This window comes from Leptidea sinapis, chromosome 38 (assembly GCF_905404315.1).
Source record: "Leptidea sinapis chromosome 38, ilLepSina1.1, whole genome shotgun sequence".
In the NCBI taxonomy this organism is placed as follows: domain Eukaryota; kingdom Metazoa; phylum Arthropoda; class Insecta; order Lepidoptera; family Pieridae; genus Leptidea; species Leptidea sinapis.
The window spans coordinates 6,727,622-6,747,348 of NC_066302.1; the positions used below are offsets into that span (position 1 = coordinate 6,727,622).

The 19,727-nt window shown below is 34.8% G+C and overlaps 1 protein-coding gene across 4 annotated transcripts in view; it reads left to right on the plus strand.

Annotated features, from left to right (window-relative positions):
• The window catches only part of LOC126975837 (dual oxidase maturation factor 2), a 97,187-nt gene that overhangs the window by 39,485 nt on the left and 37,975 nt on the right, over window positions 1-19,727 (plus strand). The window contains exon 1 of one of the 4 annotated variants that reach the window (XM_050823874.1): window positions 15,312-15,494. The exons of the other annotated variants lie outside the window; for them this stretch is intronic. The gene's annotated coding sequence lies outside the window, so the exon portion shown is untranslated. Of the gene's footprint in view, window positions 1-15,311; window positions 15,495-19,727 lie in introns of those variants that run through there. 4 annotated transcript variants of the gene reach the window in all.

Genomic DNA, 19,727 nt, shown 5'->3' on the forward strand with positions numbered 1-19,727 from the left:
TAAAATGTAAAGGAGAGTACATTGGAAAGCAATAAACATAATATTTTGGTTATAATTTGTTGTTTTTTTAAGTGACGCAAAACTTTTAGTAGGAGTTTAGTGTGACCTACGTAGAACATATCACTCCGGCTTTGTTCAAAATAAACTTGATAGTTTAATAAATATAAAATAAAGCCTAGCTCTTTTTAGTAGAGAATTGTTGCCAGATAACATTTGTTACGTAGTTTACATAATTTTACATTATTGCAATTTGCAAACGATGGGGTTTAAATTTTTTTTAAGATAAAGCATTTAACTCTTGTTAGTATATCGTTATAAGAGTGAAAGAATTTTTAAAATCAGTCAGGCGTGTATTTGAGTATGTTATTACAAACACACATAGAAATACAAAACATTCTTCATTAGATTATAAGTGTGAGCATACAAATTGCGTATAAAATGAATAAGGGAATAAATTGATTTTATCTACGTGAATAAATTTAAACAAATGTTAGAAATAACAGAAACTATCGTGCCGCAATGAAAAACATTATTGGAATAATATATTACTTTGTAATTTGTATAAATAAATCACGATTCCATGCGATGTAAACTGTACATGCAAACAACTTTACAATATTCCATGCTAGGCTAGAAATACTTATTTTTGATGTTATCTTTTGTTTCAATTAATATTTAATGTTATGGTGAAAACATAACCTTTATGATAATTGTTCTGTTAACAAACCTCTGCCTACCAAATTATCATCCAACATATTCATAAAAGTCATCCCGTCAGAGCTGAAAGCAATCTTTAGATATCGATCCATCATGGCATCGTTAACATCTGATCTCGGGCGTATCACTGACACAAACATAATGAATTAAATACTTAAATTTGACGTCGTTTATACGTAACCTAAGGACAATACGAAACTCATTCTAAGTATAAATCTTATCGTAGGAAATATGAAATATTTCATATTTTATTTACCTTATCTATACGACATTGGTACCTGAGAAAAGCGCACATTAATCTAAAAGGATGGCAACACTCCTGCTATTTCTTATTTTATTTTATTTTATTAGGGTTGACAACAGCTTAATACAAAATAATCACTTATAGTTAAAAAACAAAAACATAGCCAATTATAGTCTACCACAGTTTACCTAATGGAAGGAACAGCAGTGTTTACAATAATAAAGAAAAAAATGAACAACACTTGAGACGACCGCTCAGCATCATGTAAGAACATTATGTCCGAGACAGTACGCCTTTCCTGCAATGTCAGCAGATTGTAATAATAATAATAATAATAAGCCTTTTATTTCATGCAAAAACGTAAAATACATACATAGTTTACAAAAGAAAAAAAATAATTAAATGAAAGTTTATGATGTTATTTACACGTATTTGTTTAGGTCTGGATAATAATAATATAAGTTTGCTTGCATGAACCCCTCTTCAAGTGAGGGTGAAGGCCTCCTCTAAAGAATACCATGTGTCTCTATCTTGAGCTATGTGCGACCAGCAGGTACCACCTATTTTTATCAACTCGTCTGCCCATCTCGTGTGGGGTCTGCCTTTGCGACGTTTGCCGATTGGACCCTTCCACGTTGTTACCCTGTTGGTCCATCTCTCGTCCTTTAGCCTCGCTACCTGTCCGCAGCAGATTGAATAATGCGACAATTGTCTTTGTAGTTGGATGCAACTTTCCGGAATTTATAGTTAAAGTGTGTTAAAAACTTTTTCTGAATTCCTTCCAACCTATTAATATATATGGCGTAAAATGGGTTCCATATCACGGAGGCATACTCTAAAATTGATCTAACGTATGCGTAATAAACTATTTTTAGGGAAAGTGGATTTTCAAAATGATGACAAGTACGCATTACGAAGCCCAAATTACGATAAGCGCGATTTATTATGCAATCTATGTGATTTGACAAATTCATTTTGGAATCCAGGAAGACACCAAGATCTCTAACAACATTAACCCTTTGTATTAACTCTCCATTAAAACTGTAAGAGAAAATTATTGGTGTAGGTTTGCGCGAAAAACTAATGACCTGGCATTTTTTGAGGCTGACTGTGATATTATTATTATTATAGTAGGTGTATAAGTTATTGAGGTCATGTTGTAATAATTCTTTAGTGTTTGTTTGAAGATTTATTTTTTTTGAGAAGAAGAGGTAGGAAACTTATTGACTTTCTTTTAAGTCTGTATTTACCGTTTCAGAATTTTACATTATATTTTATACAATATATGTAAAATGATGTCAAAGTCACCGGCATAGCCCAAATGAATGCAAAACTGAAATGGCATTGGGCGGGGCATATAGTTCGACGGATAGAAGGCCGTTGGGGCACTAAAGTCCCCGAATGGCGACCATGTACCGGAAGACGTAGTGTTGGTAGACCCCCACCCGATGGACTGACGATCTTAGTACGAGTTGATGCAACTTGACTCACAACCTCTGAATTTTAAGATACAATAACACATTTGTGCGTGATGGGTGTGGCGCCTACCGGATGAGATATAAGTTATAACGGCCCTTGGGCGGCAGTTCTTTTTTTTATGGAAAAGGAGAACAAACGAGCGTACGGGTCACCTGGTGTTAAATGATCACCGCCGCCCAAATTATCTTGCAACACCAGAGGAGTCACAGGAGCGTTGCCGGCCTTTAAGGAATGTTTACGCGCTATTTTTGAAGGTACCCATGTCGTATCGTCCCGGAAATACCACACAATGAAGCTTATTCCACAGCTTTGTAGTACGTGGAAGAAAGCTCCTTGAAAACCGCACTGTGGAGGACCGGCACACATCCAGACGGTGGGGATGATATCCTAGCTTGTGCCGTGTCGTGCGAAAGTGGAATATATAATATAATAAATAATAGCGGCGGCAGGAAACAAGGTAGAGGACACACGTCGTGCATATTTTTACATCATCATATCAGCCGGAAGACATCCAACTGCTGGATAATGGCATCCCCCAGCATTTTTGCATTCGTAAAAATCCTGTTTTTTAAAAAAAGTTACAAACTCATTTAAATTGAATTCACTCAAGAAATAAGAATAAATTTTGTAGAATCTGTGGAACGTTGTTTGAAATAACATAATATTTTTCATAAAAATCCGAATGTCACGGATAAGAGGTATTAAATAATATAAGTGATGATTCAGACCTTCAGATATCGAATTAAAGATTTCATTATTCGTCATTTCTTTAATGGATATTACAATAGCATGGAATTAACTATTATTTCATAATGTAATATTCGTGAGTTACAAATGTAGAGCGAATTATTAAGTGCGCACTTACATGTTGCTACTAAAGATACGGATACAGTTGCAGACGAAAGATGCCGCTTGACGTCATAAAACTCATCATTATCCTTTCTGGTATTACGAATACGAATTTGTCTGTTTGTCACGCTTTCACGCCTTAATTAATCATGAAATACTCGGTTAGGTCGAGTAAGTAAGTCTTTTTTTGGGCGATGTTTCTTTGCTTTTACATCATAACCCCAGAAAATTTACAGAACAAATGTGTTACGAAATTCGAAAGAAATAATTTATTGTTTAATTATTTATTAATACGGCTTTACTCACGTTTTTGTCGGTGTCGGTACCGACTAGTTTCGGACAGGAACGGGCTCGTTCCTACCAGGCGCGCACTACGAGCACAAGCCCACAGTAAGAGGTGGGACGTTATCGCGAACCCACCACACTCACCCTGATGAAGGACCTCCGAATGGGCCGAAACTAGTCGGTACCGACACCGACAAAAACGTGAGTTATTACTAAATAATTTATTTATGACTCACGAAAGTTAGTGAATTATTAATTCAAAAGAAATGTTAAAAAACGTTCATGTGGTTAAGTTTACTATTATAACATAAATAATTTTCTAAATTATATCACCCATTGAGAATCAAGCGAATAGATTTTATAGTTGCGAATTGTTAAAATAAAGCCCGCTGAGTTTCTTGTTTCTTCTTCTCAGGCCTGAGGAATACATTTTTGAATGGATAGTTCTTTTGACGTTCAAAGTGTGATTAAAAAATCTTATTTGCACACACGTTTTCAGGTGGTCTGATACCACCTGGTAGATTAACTGCTAGTTGCAGAAAGCATCCTTAACGTATTCACGTTCATTATCACGTTCATTAGAAATAATACAGTCACTTTCTTTTTCATTATGACAGTTAAAGATAGCATGACATAAGGTTGACAGTAAATCTCTATTTTGAGCAATTCATGCACACTAACATAAAGTGTCATACAAATCGCGAGTGTAAGGCGTAGCTTGTCACACACACTATAGTATTAAACCTGGCCTGTTTAATCAGTTGTCTAACAGCAAGAGACTATCTAGACGTATAAATTGTCTAAGCTAAGAAAAGATCTTGGTATGATTTATAGTATCAGACTTGTTAAAGACAGTTACCATAGTGGGGCACCCTGTATAACAACCTCTTGACATCGTTTACCTATATTGTATTAAAACATGCGACATTTCGTAATTGCTTGATTAACATCGATTCCTTAAATATCAACCAACCGGTGTACATTAAAACGATATTTACAATGTTGACATTCCGATTGTGTTCTTTATCGTGCGATTTATGAAACTAAAATGATCATGTAATAGACTAACGGCCTTATAAATAAACCTGGTATAAGGTTATACCTGAGAATAAATCAACAATATACAAAAAGTTCGCTATATCGCTGATAACACTGACAATACAATGATAATTCTGAAATCCGAATGTCACGCCTTGCAAATAAACGCGGGAAACCTTATACGTCCAAATAAACCAATCATAAACATGTTTTGCATACTCTTGGGTTATTTTCGAGTATAATTTTATACCAAGTTTATTTGTAATGCCGTAAGTCTATTTTTATTAGATACAACGCATATGTTACCTATTATCAGATTATTGCTTTCAAAATAGCTTGCAGAAGGCAAATAATTTTTCAAGGTATTCGACGTTTGAGTATTTTTGTTGCTTTACTTTACACATATTGTAATTGAAATGATTTGTTTTCACAATTCTGATGATTAAGTTGTAAAAGTAGAATTAAAAGAGTGGCAATGAGTTTCCTGCCACTTCTTCCCTTTAAATCTCATCTTTTTCCGAAGTGGTGGGAAATGTAAAAAAAACTTTTGATAAGTATTATTTCCTTAACGTGCACGAATAAAGAATTTTGAACTACCAACATGCGGCAAGGTCACTCAGGCACATATTGGATGTTTTGTATATTATGACGTCATGATTTTGCGCCGTCTAGCACTTCAGCGCCCTCTGGTATTGTTACAATGTTTCGTGGTCAACAGCGCCATACTGACCTGAAGTATCGTAATATCATATTACATAATAAACTATTGTTTATTACCTTATTATGTACAATGTTGAATACATAACATTTTTGTACACTCATTTTTAGAACGAAAAGCAATAGCGGGAAAGAACGAACACTGGAACTGCAACATATTTAAATTTATTGTTCTTTTTTCAAAATAACAGCCATATGGCGGTAAAAGTCGGGTGCGTCGGATTTTTTTTTTAAATTCATATAGGTTGAGCCTTAGTCAGAAAGCAAATTTGGCTGTTTGTTATGTAGACCTTTAGGTGTCTTTAGCTCAACTGGCGATGACTAGCCCATGCATCATGCTCGTGTACTTCTTGTGGTGGCAGGTCATCCTGTTACCAGAAACTGCTCGATGTATTTAAAATTTAAGTTAGTTATTTTATTTTTTATAATCGCTAATTAAATGCTCGCAACATATCTTTATTTATTTACGATGTGTGTGAATTAATACATCTACTGTACTCAATAACTCTTGTATATATACGTATTAATTTAAATTTACTTTTTTGACTTACTCGTGTAAGGCATTGACTATTTAACGTTTGAGTATTTTTGTTGCATCACTTTACTTAATATGTTGTTATTCAAACGATCTCTAACGGCCATTCCCAATATTCAGTATCTCTTACTTGAGATAAAAATCGTTGACTTTTCAATCCCAATAAAGTTATCGACGGAAACTCACCTTATCCGTACACGCTGTCTGTCAATGGGACGACGTATAGCTTACCAGCGACAGAAGTTTGTATGTAAATTGCAATTCACGCATCCCAATATAAGGCGATAAGAATGACAGGTATATTGGGACAGCTTCAGATTATTGACAGCTAATTACTGACAGTAGAAGGTAGTAATTTATCTCTATCTGTAGATAGTATATTGGGAACGGCCGTAAAACGATGAAGCTGTAAATGTTGATTCAAAAGTTGAGTTTCTTGCCATATCTTCTAATTAATCTTTTTAAGCTCAATCTTTTTCGAAGTGGTTGTAAATATGTAAAAGAAAAGAATACTTTTGACATTCATAAGTGTGATTTTATTGACCTACATCAATAAATTGGAATTGATTTGTTTTGAATTGGCTTTAGTGGTCGCAAGACACAGATTGTGTGTATAAGTAACGCCCAATTTAAAATTTCGACCCATACAGCCAAGTGTTTAGTGACCCTGCCTACTGAGCCAGAGATCTTGGGTTTGAATCCCGGTAGGTGCAAGCATTTATATAGTAATAATAAACTTCTTTATTGAGGCAAGATATTTTATACCCATATTTTGTTAGTTACAGGCTTAAAAACTATGTTAGTAAGTTACAATTTAAACAATTTGAGATTATATGATTAACTAGCTGACCAGACGGACGTTGTTCTGTACATAATAAATAAAATACCGTTTTTGATGAATTTGTCAATAATTTTTCATTGTAACATAATAATATGCTCCTTGTTGTTATAATGAAATTGTTTCACAGCAGAACTGTCAAACCGCGCGTCAAAAATACTCTCACAGAAAATATGTCCAAACAAAACAAATATTGGAAATAAAAATAATTATGGGTCCCAAATCGAAATAAAAACTATCCTATCTCTTAAGTTGGACTAAACTGCACTCCATGAAGTAATCACCATTGAAATCCGTTCATTAGTTTAGGAGTCCATTGAGGACAAACATTGTGACACGAGATTTATATATATTAAGATATGAATGTTTGTTACCGAGTCATAGATATTTATATGTATTTATGAATATCAAATAGTACAGCTGTGCCTAGTTTGGGGCAAGATAGTTTGTGTAAAAGAGTATTAACAAGTTGATAACCATTTTATTATTCCGACTGAAGGACTAGTTCTGTGGTCATGAAAGAAATTAAAAAAATGGGTTGATATGAAAACCACTTCTCCAAATCACAGTGTCTTTATATTAATTATTACTTATTGTATATCTAATTGTAATCGTAAATAAACGACCATAGATTACCGGAAGTAGTTTGACTCAGCGTGTTAACATCTGGATGACCTTTCGGTCTATCGGCTATCTATAATATATGACACAGCATAACATTAAAATCTACAACAACTTCCTCTTCGCGCAAGGCTGAATAACACACCAATTAATTAAAAGATTTCTAATATTATTATTATATAAAACACTCGCTTGTGTATTTCGTTTATTATTCACAAGACTTTAAAAGGCATTTATTTGCTCATAATGTATTCCTTTAGAATTTTTTTTGATGTCATTTCTAATATGATGCAACTACCGCTTCGGAAACATATGGCGCTCTGAGAGAGAAGAAGCGGCGCAAGAAACTCTCCCAGCAATCTTTTTTTGCGTTATTTTTAATAAAATATACAATATTGTACTGTCGTTGCTATTGCTATAAAATAATCATAATCTAGTCCCAGGCAGTCCGATCACTTAGATATTCAACTGTGAAGTAGTAGGACTTACGACGGAGCCATTATGTATCTTATGAAGTCTACTAGAATTAGTTATAATCCCTTATTTCTAATGTTATTATAATGAAAATCACTATTCAAACAATTTATGTTTTTTTTTTAAGTTATAACCCTTACTTCTAGGATTAATACACAAATAAAATTTGAAAACCAAATTTTATGAACGATGCGGGACTTGAACCAACGACCTCTGGCTAGAGCACTGGCACGGAACGCCAGTTTATTTGTGAATCGCTATTCAGAGCAAAAGGTGACGATATTTAATCGTGTAGTAAATATACTGACAATGAACAGTCATAATGTTTATTTCTTTAAATTTTTCTTTGAGAGACTGTCTATATCCAAATCAATATATAGCACGAACAGCTCTCTTTTGCAGAGCAAACACTATATCAATGTCAGCAGCATGACTCCATAGTAAAATACCGTACGTCATGATGCTGTGAAAATAACTGATGTACATTACTTTATGCGCAATGTTGCCTCTTTGGACTTCAATAGTCCAAGCATGCTAACCTATCTATGTAATTGGTTAGGTTTATATACTGTTTGTTTGCAGTTTTTTTTAACAACAGATAAGATAAGTCAAATAGTCGAAATCCAAAATGGGCCCCATGCAAAGGCAAATTTCGGACTTGAAATTTGTAAGCTAATTAAAATAAAACATTGTTTTCTGCTTCTGTTTTTGGGCTGCTGGCAATCCAGTAAATGCTGTAAATTGTTCACACCAGCAGGTGATCATCTCGAGGTAACTTGGGCTTTCTGCAACACATTTATATTTTTTTTGTTGAATAAATGAAGCAAATGGGCAACCGAAACTGCAAACTCGTTAGGCACACAGTTTCTTCTCAGATGACTTTTGGAACTATATCACATAATATAATCAAATCAAATCCGTATTCGTGTAAGTCATGACACATGGGCCAGCCATCGCCTCCTTGGATCATATTTTAGGGAAGGGAACGACCCGTCCCACGTCGACGCCACAAGCATTCAGCGAGCATGACAAATAACAAAAAAGAATGTTCATCTACATAATATTATGTAATACTCTACCTCTACTTACCACTTGACCATTTCGTTATTATATATATATATATATATATATATATATATATATAATACTATCATATTATATAGGTGTATAGGAAGGTGATATTATGTGACCTTCTAGTGACTTTGCATTCAATATCCCGCTCCCTCGGGAACTCTTCAAAACTTCGGGAGAAGGTATACTCTTTTCTGACAACGTGTATCCTTTTCATTATGAACGGTCAAATAGTTTAGGCGTGAAAGTGTAACAAACAAACAATGAAATAACTTTCACATTTATAATATTGTAGTAAGGATGTATATGTATACTACTCGGTTATTAGACTCTTGTCTGCCCAGATCCCTTGTTACATTTTATTAATTCCAACTACTTTAAGTTTGTTTTCTGTTATTTAGCAATCATTTGGAGTATGTAGTGATGTGCAATGATGAATGTTGTCGATGTTCATGTTGTTTCGTCACGAGAACGTGCGTCACGCGGGGACCTGCTCGTTACAGGATATACGTGACCAAGTGCACGCCGCGTGCCAACAACACCGACTCTATGATACTACATAAAAAGGCTAGCGACGGAATTGGCTCAAATACTCAGTTAGTTATATTCTTGTATCTATATATATATATCAATTGAAGGTATGGTATACGTGGGTAGTTATATAAATAATTTTTATATTCGTTATTATTAAAAGAAGCCCGCTGAGGCATACTTTTATGAATGGGTGGTAGTTTTTGACGTTCAGTACTTGATTTTAAATCCTATCTATCTATATATATATAATATATATAAATGAATTGCTGTGCGTTAGTCTCGCTAAAACTCGAGAACGGCTGGACCGATTTGGCTAATTTTGGTCTTGAATTATTTGTGGAAGTCCAGAGAAGGTTTAAAAGGTGAATAAATATGAAAATGCTCGGAATCAATTAAAAACAAAATTGTTGTTTTTCGTTTGATGTGTCCCCCGTCGTTCAGAGATCAAATTGAAAGATTTTTTTAAAATGAATAACTAATTAGAATTTATTAATAAATATGTTTCTAACTTTAGGAGGTAAAAAATAAACTTAATTTTGTATACAGAACAACGTCTGTCGGGTCAGCTAGTTTTGAATAAAAATGTTTGAATTTGAACCAAAGTAACAAATTTTTATTGAATGGTTAGAAAGAACTACGAAAACTAAACCGACACAAGTGAAGCTGCAGGCAGATCCTAGCTAACAAATATATATTATTTGGTATCCTAAGTTTAACTTTGAGTTTAAGTTTACAAGACAAGGTCGTCCCTGGTGTTGTTTCATAGTTAAACATTATTTTAAGCTTAGGTGGGCCACTCTTGTTATTTTAAATCCTATTTTGAATAAAAGTATTTGAATATGAATTAGCGTTAAAATTCACTATCAGCTTAAACTACGCAGAAACAAATACACACACATTATGGATGAGTCGGACCAGTTAATGTTCTATGGATCACAAAAGGTAACAACGAAGCTATCTGTTTGAAAACATCACATCCATTCATAAGTTTATAACAATAACAAATTCTTACAACAACAACTATGAACAAATTCATAACATTGTTACTACCTGTGTGTTATCAGTAGCAGTACCTACAACAGGGGTGCTCAAACGGTCGATCGGGATTGACGGGTCGATCGCGAGTGCTTTTTGAGTCGATCTTGAGAAAAAAATCCGGTATAATAAACTAAAATCGGTAATTACGTACCATCGGGCATCGTATGAAAATTATGCTCAGGGCATGCAGTGTCACGCTTCAACACCCAAAGTTACACCCATTCTTTAGTTAAGCTTAGAAATTTAGAACGCGTTTGTTTTGTAAGAACCAATAAACTCGCAATTTTGAATAATAATTATGAGTTTTTTCATTGACATTTAAGAGCAGACCTACACAGTTATCGTGACACTCTACCTAGACGACAATCCATCATCACACATACTTGAAGCCTCTCAGAGCCGATCGATCGTAGTCTAACAATTTTGAGGTAGATCGCCAGTAATTCAAGCTTGAGCACCCCTGACCTACAACTATTCGTGACCGAGTTGTGTTTTATTACGATCTTCATAAATGTATATTTAAAAGAAACAACAGTACACTTGTATAACTTGATTATTACGCTTATCAAAGATTATAACTGCTACTGGAATAGGATGCTCGGCGCAGTAACTACCTAAGGTGATAGTAAGAGCACTTAGCCGGTCCGGTTGGCTTTATAATATCTATGCCGATGTTTTAAGCCTTGCAGATCAAACTGCCAACCGCATCAATAACCAATACATCGTAAATCGTCATAGATACTGCCAACCGGACCGGCTAACCGCTGAGGTCTACCACATGGCACTATCACCGCCCTAACGTAGTATTGTGACTTAGATCCGTACTTTAAGTGTCTTTTTTTTCGAGAGATAGAAAATACATTTACGTTATTTAGGTTCTGAAGCATTAGTCGGGCTCAGGTTTCTACAAACGCGGACACCCCCTACCTTTCCTGTGCTGGTAGCTCGAGAGCTTTTCCAGCGACGGGACGGACGGAAGTTGGGGGCCATGAAGGGCACAACTACAACACAATTATCGCGGGAGTCTTTTGAGGAGACAATATAGTATTAGAGCAGAACTTTAACTTCATATAGAGCGCTCTAATCGACGCACGCACCCATACAAACGATTTACACGGCCTCTTAGCAATCTTGGGAAGACAAAATGGCGTGGTACTCAAAATTGTGCCAGGCCGTACGTTGTCTATACCGGTCGCGTTCCGAGTTAAATTAGCTGCACCACGTCGTCCACATCACCATTTTTTTGTATGTACCACTCACACATAGGTATAAATTTAAAGAAGACCGCTGAGTTACTATTGTGCTTGGGGGAAAGTATGCAATGCATAAACTGTGATTGTATGACTGCAAGAGTATTATCCGTCTGGAAGACCAAGCTTAACTGTATAACTGTGTCCATCGACAGTCCTGCCACTACTATAAATACAATATATGAGACACTCATTCATTATTGTAATGTAAATAAATATTAGTAGTTTGTTAATACAGACCAAGTATTCCGTATTATTGACCTCGCCTAATGATGGAGTTTTCACTTCGGTCGGGTCCACTTATGTACACACCAACTTTTTATCGTAGTAATCTTCTCAAATCAAACGCAAACAATTTCTTCGTAAACTCTCGTATCTGTAGAAGAAATAGAAATTATTTTCATCACATCTGAACCAACATTTTTACTATCTCAATTGGTTGAGGATAACTGATTCAAAATGGAGAAGATAATCAAATATTGATTGACTTTACAATTATATGCTCTATTCAAATCAAAATAAATAGGGTTATGAATATTTGTGGATATGACGTACAGTTGTCTAAATGTTTTTAAGACGCAGTGTCGTTGAGCGTATGACGTCACTACACCACACTTGAAACTTATTGTTGCAACAAAAGTACTCTTACCGTTATTGAATAAGAAACTAGTGTATTTCTAGGTAGTTAGGTTAAGACCTAAGCGTAAGCGTAAGCGCTCATAATGTTTTTAGTGATTTGAGGAACTTAGTGATATTCAACATTTAGTTACAAGATGAACCCGACCAAAACATAAATTTTTTTATGAATATACGGGAAGAGACGAGCAGGACTTTCAGACGATGGTAATTGATACGCCCTGCCAATAACAATGCAGTGCTGTTCAGGATTCTTGAAAAGCCCAAAAATTCTGAGCGGCACTACAATTGCGCTCGTCACCTTGAGACATAGGATGTTAAGTCTCATTTGCCCAGTAATTTTACTAGCTACGGCTTCATAGAAATAGGTACCGTTGTGGTTCCCATAATCTAGCCGGCATCCTGTGCAAAGGAGCCTCCCACTCGTGCAAAGGAGTAAAATTGTAAGCCTTTAAGCCCACCCCATACCACATGACAGAATCTTAAGCCATTCAATCAAAGACAAGGAGCAAGTAGATTAAAATCGCCGATCAAAGGTTAGTAAGTACAACAACCCTGGCTAATCAACTTTTAGATCCACCCACATAAGGACGCCAATTGCTGCATTTAATCAAGCAAGTAAGTCACTGTTATATCAAGTAGTTCCTGTCTCCTCTCCTGTCATGTTATCTTATTTATTTATTTAAAGATCCAACAACACATACACATTCTTAAATTTAAATATTGCACAAAAATAGTTCCAATGTATGAGTCAATTACAGGTGCACACAAAATAAATGAGAATCATTTCTATTGGGCACTTATATATAAGACAAAGACTTATACAGTATATAAAAATATGATTATAAAATAAAATATGATAGTAAGTAATTAAAGAATCATACTATAGTTGCAATACCTTACGTTTAAATGCTATGAGTCTATCGCAAAATGGATCAGCCCCGGATCTTATTGAAGTGATAATTTCTTATGGAAGGTTTACGATGCTAGTTTGTCTATCTTCCCTTTTCCTCACGCATACGGCAGCAGTAAGTAGGCTCCTCCTCTCTCACTCTAACCAATTGTTACTTATATTAAGTAATGATACTCAGTAATACTTAATCTATATACAAAAACTTCGAATGTACGTATTCGTTCTATATAAATCATTTAGCCCATAGTAGCCCTTGTAAGACTGTGCAGTCTGTTCATATGTCAGCAGGTTACATCTCGTTAATAATATAATCCAAAATGGCCACCATGAAAATTATATAAAAGCATATGAATAATACGAGAGCTCTTCGTGTGAAAATAGAATATCCATCGTTGTTTGCTGAATTAAAAAAAAATGGTGTAAAAATTTACTATAATGTTGTGATGTAGTTAATTTATATTAGACTGGTTCCAAGAAGCTAAAAACTTTTAGGTATTTTACTTAAACTTTTATGTTGTCATTTATAAAACGTAAATAGAACTTGCTCACCGTAGGAATTAAATGATAAATCTGGGAGACAAATCAAGTTTATTGGAAATACCTTTTCTTTAAAAGGATGTTTTCTCAAAATTTGTTGAGTATTAATAGCTTTTGAGTAATTCGCCAAAAATAAAATACAATAGAAAAATAAAAGTAAAATATTGACGTAGGCGTTATTTTGCGGAAATCCGTAACTATCAAAATATTATATACTAGCTGACCCGGCAAACGTTGTTTTGCCATATAAAGTATAATTCAGGTGATAGTTTTATAAGTAATAAAATATTGCCTATATTATAGCCTGTACATCATTTTGTTCTATTGTCAATAGTTGTTGCAGCGCACGCAAAAATAGGTTTTGATTTTACACCTTGTGTTACAAATTAGCAATTTTATTACGGATCCCTAATTTTGAAAAAAAAACATACCCTATAATAGCCTTCCTCGATAAATGGACTACCCAACACTGAAAGAATCATTCAAATCGGACCAGTAGTACCAGAGATTAGCGCGTTCAAACAAACAAACAAACAAACAAACAAACACTGCAGCTTTATAATATTAGTATAGATTACTAGCTGACCCAGCAAACGTTGTATTGCCGATATTAAAATCGCGATTCAAAAGTAATTGTTGATCGTAGATGGGTGAAAATTTGAAGTTGCATGTATTTTTTTATGCTGACTCATAATCAAACAAATTTAAAATAAAATGTCAAAAAATTTAAAAAAAAAGTCGTGTGGACCACCCTTAACATTTAGGGGGATGAAATAGATGTTGTCCGATTCTCAGACCTATCCAATATGCACTCAAAATTTCATGAGAATCGGTCAAGCCGTTTCGGAGGAGTTCAATGTTTAACACCATGACACGAGAATTTTATATATTAGATAATAATATGTTTTGTTGAGAGTTAATTCTGGCACGAGACTAACTCGTGCCTCAGTCTCATTCCAGAATTCGGCGAGTTAACATCTCCTGAGGCTGCCTCTTGTGGAAATTCGACCCGTGCGAATTGTTTAAAGACAATTAATCTAGCGGAATTAACGCTAAAGAAAACTTATAGCTTTTGACTGAATAAAAATTACAATTTTATACATATCATCGAGGTACACTTTTTAAATTGTAATTCCGAATCGAATGGGCTATTAGAAGGCTTCAATTTCACTCTTGTTCTTGTGGGTGTTGAATGAAAATGATCATTAGACATATAGTCAGCAAGCCAAAAGAAATTTCACTGTAAAAGCACGTTTAATTCAAAAAATTACATGTTGATTAGTATTTTTGGCAGTTTGAAACAGCACCCCTCTTGAGCCCTTTTCTCTACGGAAGTAAGAAGCCCCTGTGACTTGTAAATGACCGCAAATTTCCGCACGGGCGTGATAATTTCCGCTAGACACACGTAATGTAATAGTCGGCGAGTGAGTCGTGAACGCCGCCGGATAAGCCTCGCTACGTGAGCCAGCCGCGGCCGCCACGACCTTGACTACAGCTCCTTCCCTCGGCATAATAATCTGTTCAGTTTGTTGCGAGCCTTTAACGAATCAACACTCGATACGAATACTCGAGTACTCGACGTAACGAGTTACGATGCACCCCGCGATATCGCGCAGTGAAACTCGTGTGCTAACTTAAATAACAAAGAATTGTGGAAAGTGTGATGTTTTGTGTACACAATATACTTTGTGCCATATACATATAGTTATAAGTAAAAGGTAATGTAGGTTATGCTTAAGATTTATCATTTTTCGTGAGCATGCCAATTTTAATCGTAGTTATTTTATATAGTGACTTTTTTTAATGAAAATATGGGACAAGACGAGCTGGACGTTCAGTTGATGGTAGTTATGGTTTCATAGGCTATTCTCAACTTTGATATACCTTTTCTTTGGTAAACTTTAATATGAGGTTGTAAGTATGGGGGTGAGGTTGTAATATCTGTCTCTTTTCTGCAGTAGACATACATATTTTTTTTTTAAAAATAAGGGACGAGACGAGCAGGACTTTCAGCTGATGGTTATTGATACGCCCTGCCCATTACAATGCAGTGCAGCTCGCGATTCTTGAAAAATCCAAAAATCCTGAGCGGTACTACAAATGCGCTCGTTACCTTGAGACATAAGATGTTAAGTCCCATTTGCCCAGTAATTTCACTAGCTACGGCGCTCTTCAGACCGAAACACAGTAATGTTAACACATTACTACTTTACGGTAGAAATAGGCGCCGTTGTGGTACCCATAATCTAACCGGCATCCTGTGCAAAGGAGCCTCCCACTGGTAAAACCGGACAACCTGATACCGGCGACTTCTTCTATATTTACCAGTGTTACAATATCAGTTGGTGTTCAAATGCTACATACATGTATACAAAATAATCATACATCTAATCGTTAAGGCATCGTTCGTAAGAAAAGTTTTCGTTCGACCGTTTTTTCTCCGACTAACTTTGTAAATCCAACTACCACGAGAAAGCCTTTTCTTCATTTTTATAATGTGGCTTTCTATTGGTAACTGAATTTCCAAAATCTGTTCAGTAAATCCCGAGAATACCCTCTACAACCTCACAAACCTTACCTCTTTATAATATTAGTAAAGATTAAGAAGAAGAAATGAACAAAATATAGTTTTAGTAGTTTTCAGTGACTAAAGCTCTTTGTGTATATTAAACGCGGTGTTAGAAACCAGTTATTGTTTTAATCGATTCAAGTCCTTAAAATTAGCCAATACTAGACATTGATAATGTGCAACTGCCGGAGCTGGTTTGTACTATGAATCATATCAGTTTGTTGGCGAATGGCTTGATCTGAATTTAAAAAAAAATACATGTGAAAACTTCGAAGTTTTATTATTGAAATTTGAAATTTATTTTTTAAATCTTATTTTCAATAATATATTAATCAAACAAAAACACTATTTCAACAATTTTCACGAAATCCATTTTATTTCAATTGTGAGAGAATATACGCAGCACTAATTTTGCACAATACGGCAGCTGTATGGCTACAGATATACTGCTTAAAGCATGTCGGGGACGCGAACTCACGAGATTTCACCCATCCAAAAGGTGTCTAACGATATTTATAGTTGTATTTATTTTTGAATTACTTAATTATCGCGTGCGCCAGTCATGAGCATGTCGGTGACGAGAAGGCATAAAATTTTCCACAATTAAAACGTGCCCAACTTTTTCACTTCAAAATCTAGATATTTAGTTTCCTTGAAATTCACTATATTTTAAAATCGTAAATTGCCTCGTGATTGTTGAGCTGATTGAGTAGATTGCAAGGTCTGTTCTAATACATTATATTACTTCGTTTATTTGTGTTTAAATATTTGCCCTTTCTTATAGGCCTTAAACAAACCAAGCCTTCAAACTTGGTGAACATGCCAGCCTAATTTCGCAGTATATCAATAGTATCCCATAATTATTCATCTCAACTAAACAATATCAAAAATTTATTAATATTTAGTATTTTTGTTTGATGAACGCGAGTGTTACAGATTTAAATAAAACACTTTTTAATGGATTAAAACGTGTGTATTTGTGAACGTTGTTTTTAAAATCAGTTTTTGCGTGAAAGTTACATTTTCAGTCTACTCTGAAAAGGTCACCAAACGTCGGGTTAGCTAAAATATAACTTTTACGCAAAAACTAATGTCAAAACAGTTGTAATAACATGCCTTTTAATGCTACAAAAAGTGTTTTACTCAAAGGATGCAAGTCAGTTACAAGTCTTACTAAACAGTCAATGATTATGATGTCCTTAATAACTTGGGTGTCCGAGTGACTGTTTACGATCACCCGGCAAGCAAGGTTGGCCTCTGCGAATCTGGTGTGATCATTAGAGCGGGGAAATAATTCACAATGAAGAACAAAGTCGTACTACTATAATTAATATTGTTATTTGTAACCGAAGCGACGGGGCATCCGGCCATGTTGGAAACGAAGACGACAGTGGCGTTTACGAGTAGAAGGAAGATTGCACAGGATGCCGGCTAGAGTATGGGTACGACAACGGCGCTGTTGCTGCCGTGAAACAGTAATATGTAAACATTACTGTGTTTCGGTGTGAAGGGCAAGTAGTTAGTAAAATTACTGGGCAAATAAGACTTAACATCTTATGTCTCAAGGTGACGAGCGCAATCGTAGTACCGCTCGGAATTATTGGGTTTTTCAAGAATCTTGAACGGCACTGCATTGTAATGGGCAGGGCATATGAATTACCATTAGCTGAACGTCCTGCTCGTCTCGTCCCCAATTTTCATAAACAAAAACACCTCAGACTGGAATTATGTTCCAGTCCCTACAAAAGTGTTAAAGTTCCGCGATGATAACAATGATTTAAAAACACATATTTGAGGTAGAGCTTCTTTTGCTTGTCTGCACACACTCACTTCTGTCCGTACCCACTCACTTCTGTCCGTTAGTGCTTAATCTATTTCAAACTTTTTGATCCTATCCTATCTCTTATTCCTACATTAATTACTTCCGCTGATTTTTATAAGCCGGAACTTGCAAGAGTACTTGGCCTATGCAATAGCAAGACTAGAGTAGCAAGAGTAGTAACTATCTGGAGACCAGATCTCTCATATTATTTGTATTAAAAAGAAAAAGGATATGCCCTGCCTGCATTCCGATGTCACACGCGCTCAAAACACTAACACACATAGGTAATTTAGTTATTAAATAAATTTCATTATGATATATTTATTTTTGTATATCCATTTCATAATCATACCCATGTGCTTAGGTGACCCGGTGACTTGTAGCACAGGTTTTCATTACCTTTTTCAAGCACCGGTTTATCGAATTAATCTTACTTCTGGTATACGGATCTTAGTTCGTCTTGTGTCAAACGCTGTACCAAGTTGAATGCAGCCTATCGACTATAATACTTTCGGTGCATCTGTAATGTGCATTTTATCTGCAAATGTAGCTCAAAATGGAACCGGAACTTTCGGTTATTTTAGGTTAAGTGGTACAGATACATAAAAATATTCATTATTCATATTTACTTAGTCATAATATTACAACATGTTTAAAATATAGTTGTATTAATTTAAATAGTAATTTGATACATATTTAACTGGAATTTTCAAAGTAAAGCTGTAAACATGTTAAACTATTGTAGCATTCATAAAAAGTTATCAAGTTGTTATAGAAAAATAATAATATAAAAGATATAATACATAATGCACAAAAAATATTAATGAACACAGTCAGTTAAGTATAATAGTTATTAACCTCAAACAAACCAAACAATTAAAAAAGGCAGCTGTCCGAGTTCCATAAACAAAAAACAAATAAACGCCAAGTTTAAATAAAGAATCTGAAGTCATTTTAAATGCAAAACAATTTTACTCCAAGACTCCATACGTCATTCGGCCTTACAGCGGCCTCGCATCCGCAACTACCGAAGCTAGCACAAAAACTGGAATATTCATTGCGGAAATTATCAAGTAAAGTATCAACATCCGGTCTGATCTTATGATACTACAGTATATTTTTCGTTTGCAAGGATACAAAGATCCGTGATGTACCTACGTAAAATACGTTAAGAGAATGTATAAAATAAAAATTCTGGTTTTAAATCAGCATTTGATTCATCAAGAGACCTTCATTGAATTCCTTCGCGTGGACTAAATTCTCAGAACATATTTAAATGATCGGACACAAAATTCTTTATAAACTTTATGTATTAATACTTTTTTTATTAGTTTATAGTTAAATTTAATGAGAATAAATAATATTGTCATGGCGAGTTAATAAGTCGACTAGTTTAAAACGGGACAGTATAGTTAGCCTTCATTGAAAACAATGAATTTTGATGATGCCCTTTAGCAACAAAAATGCATTCGTAATATTGACACATATAATATTATTTATATTATTAATTGTAGCACCAATCGTTAGAGTCATAAAAGTATTTAATTTAAAGAAAAAGCT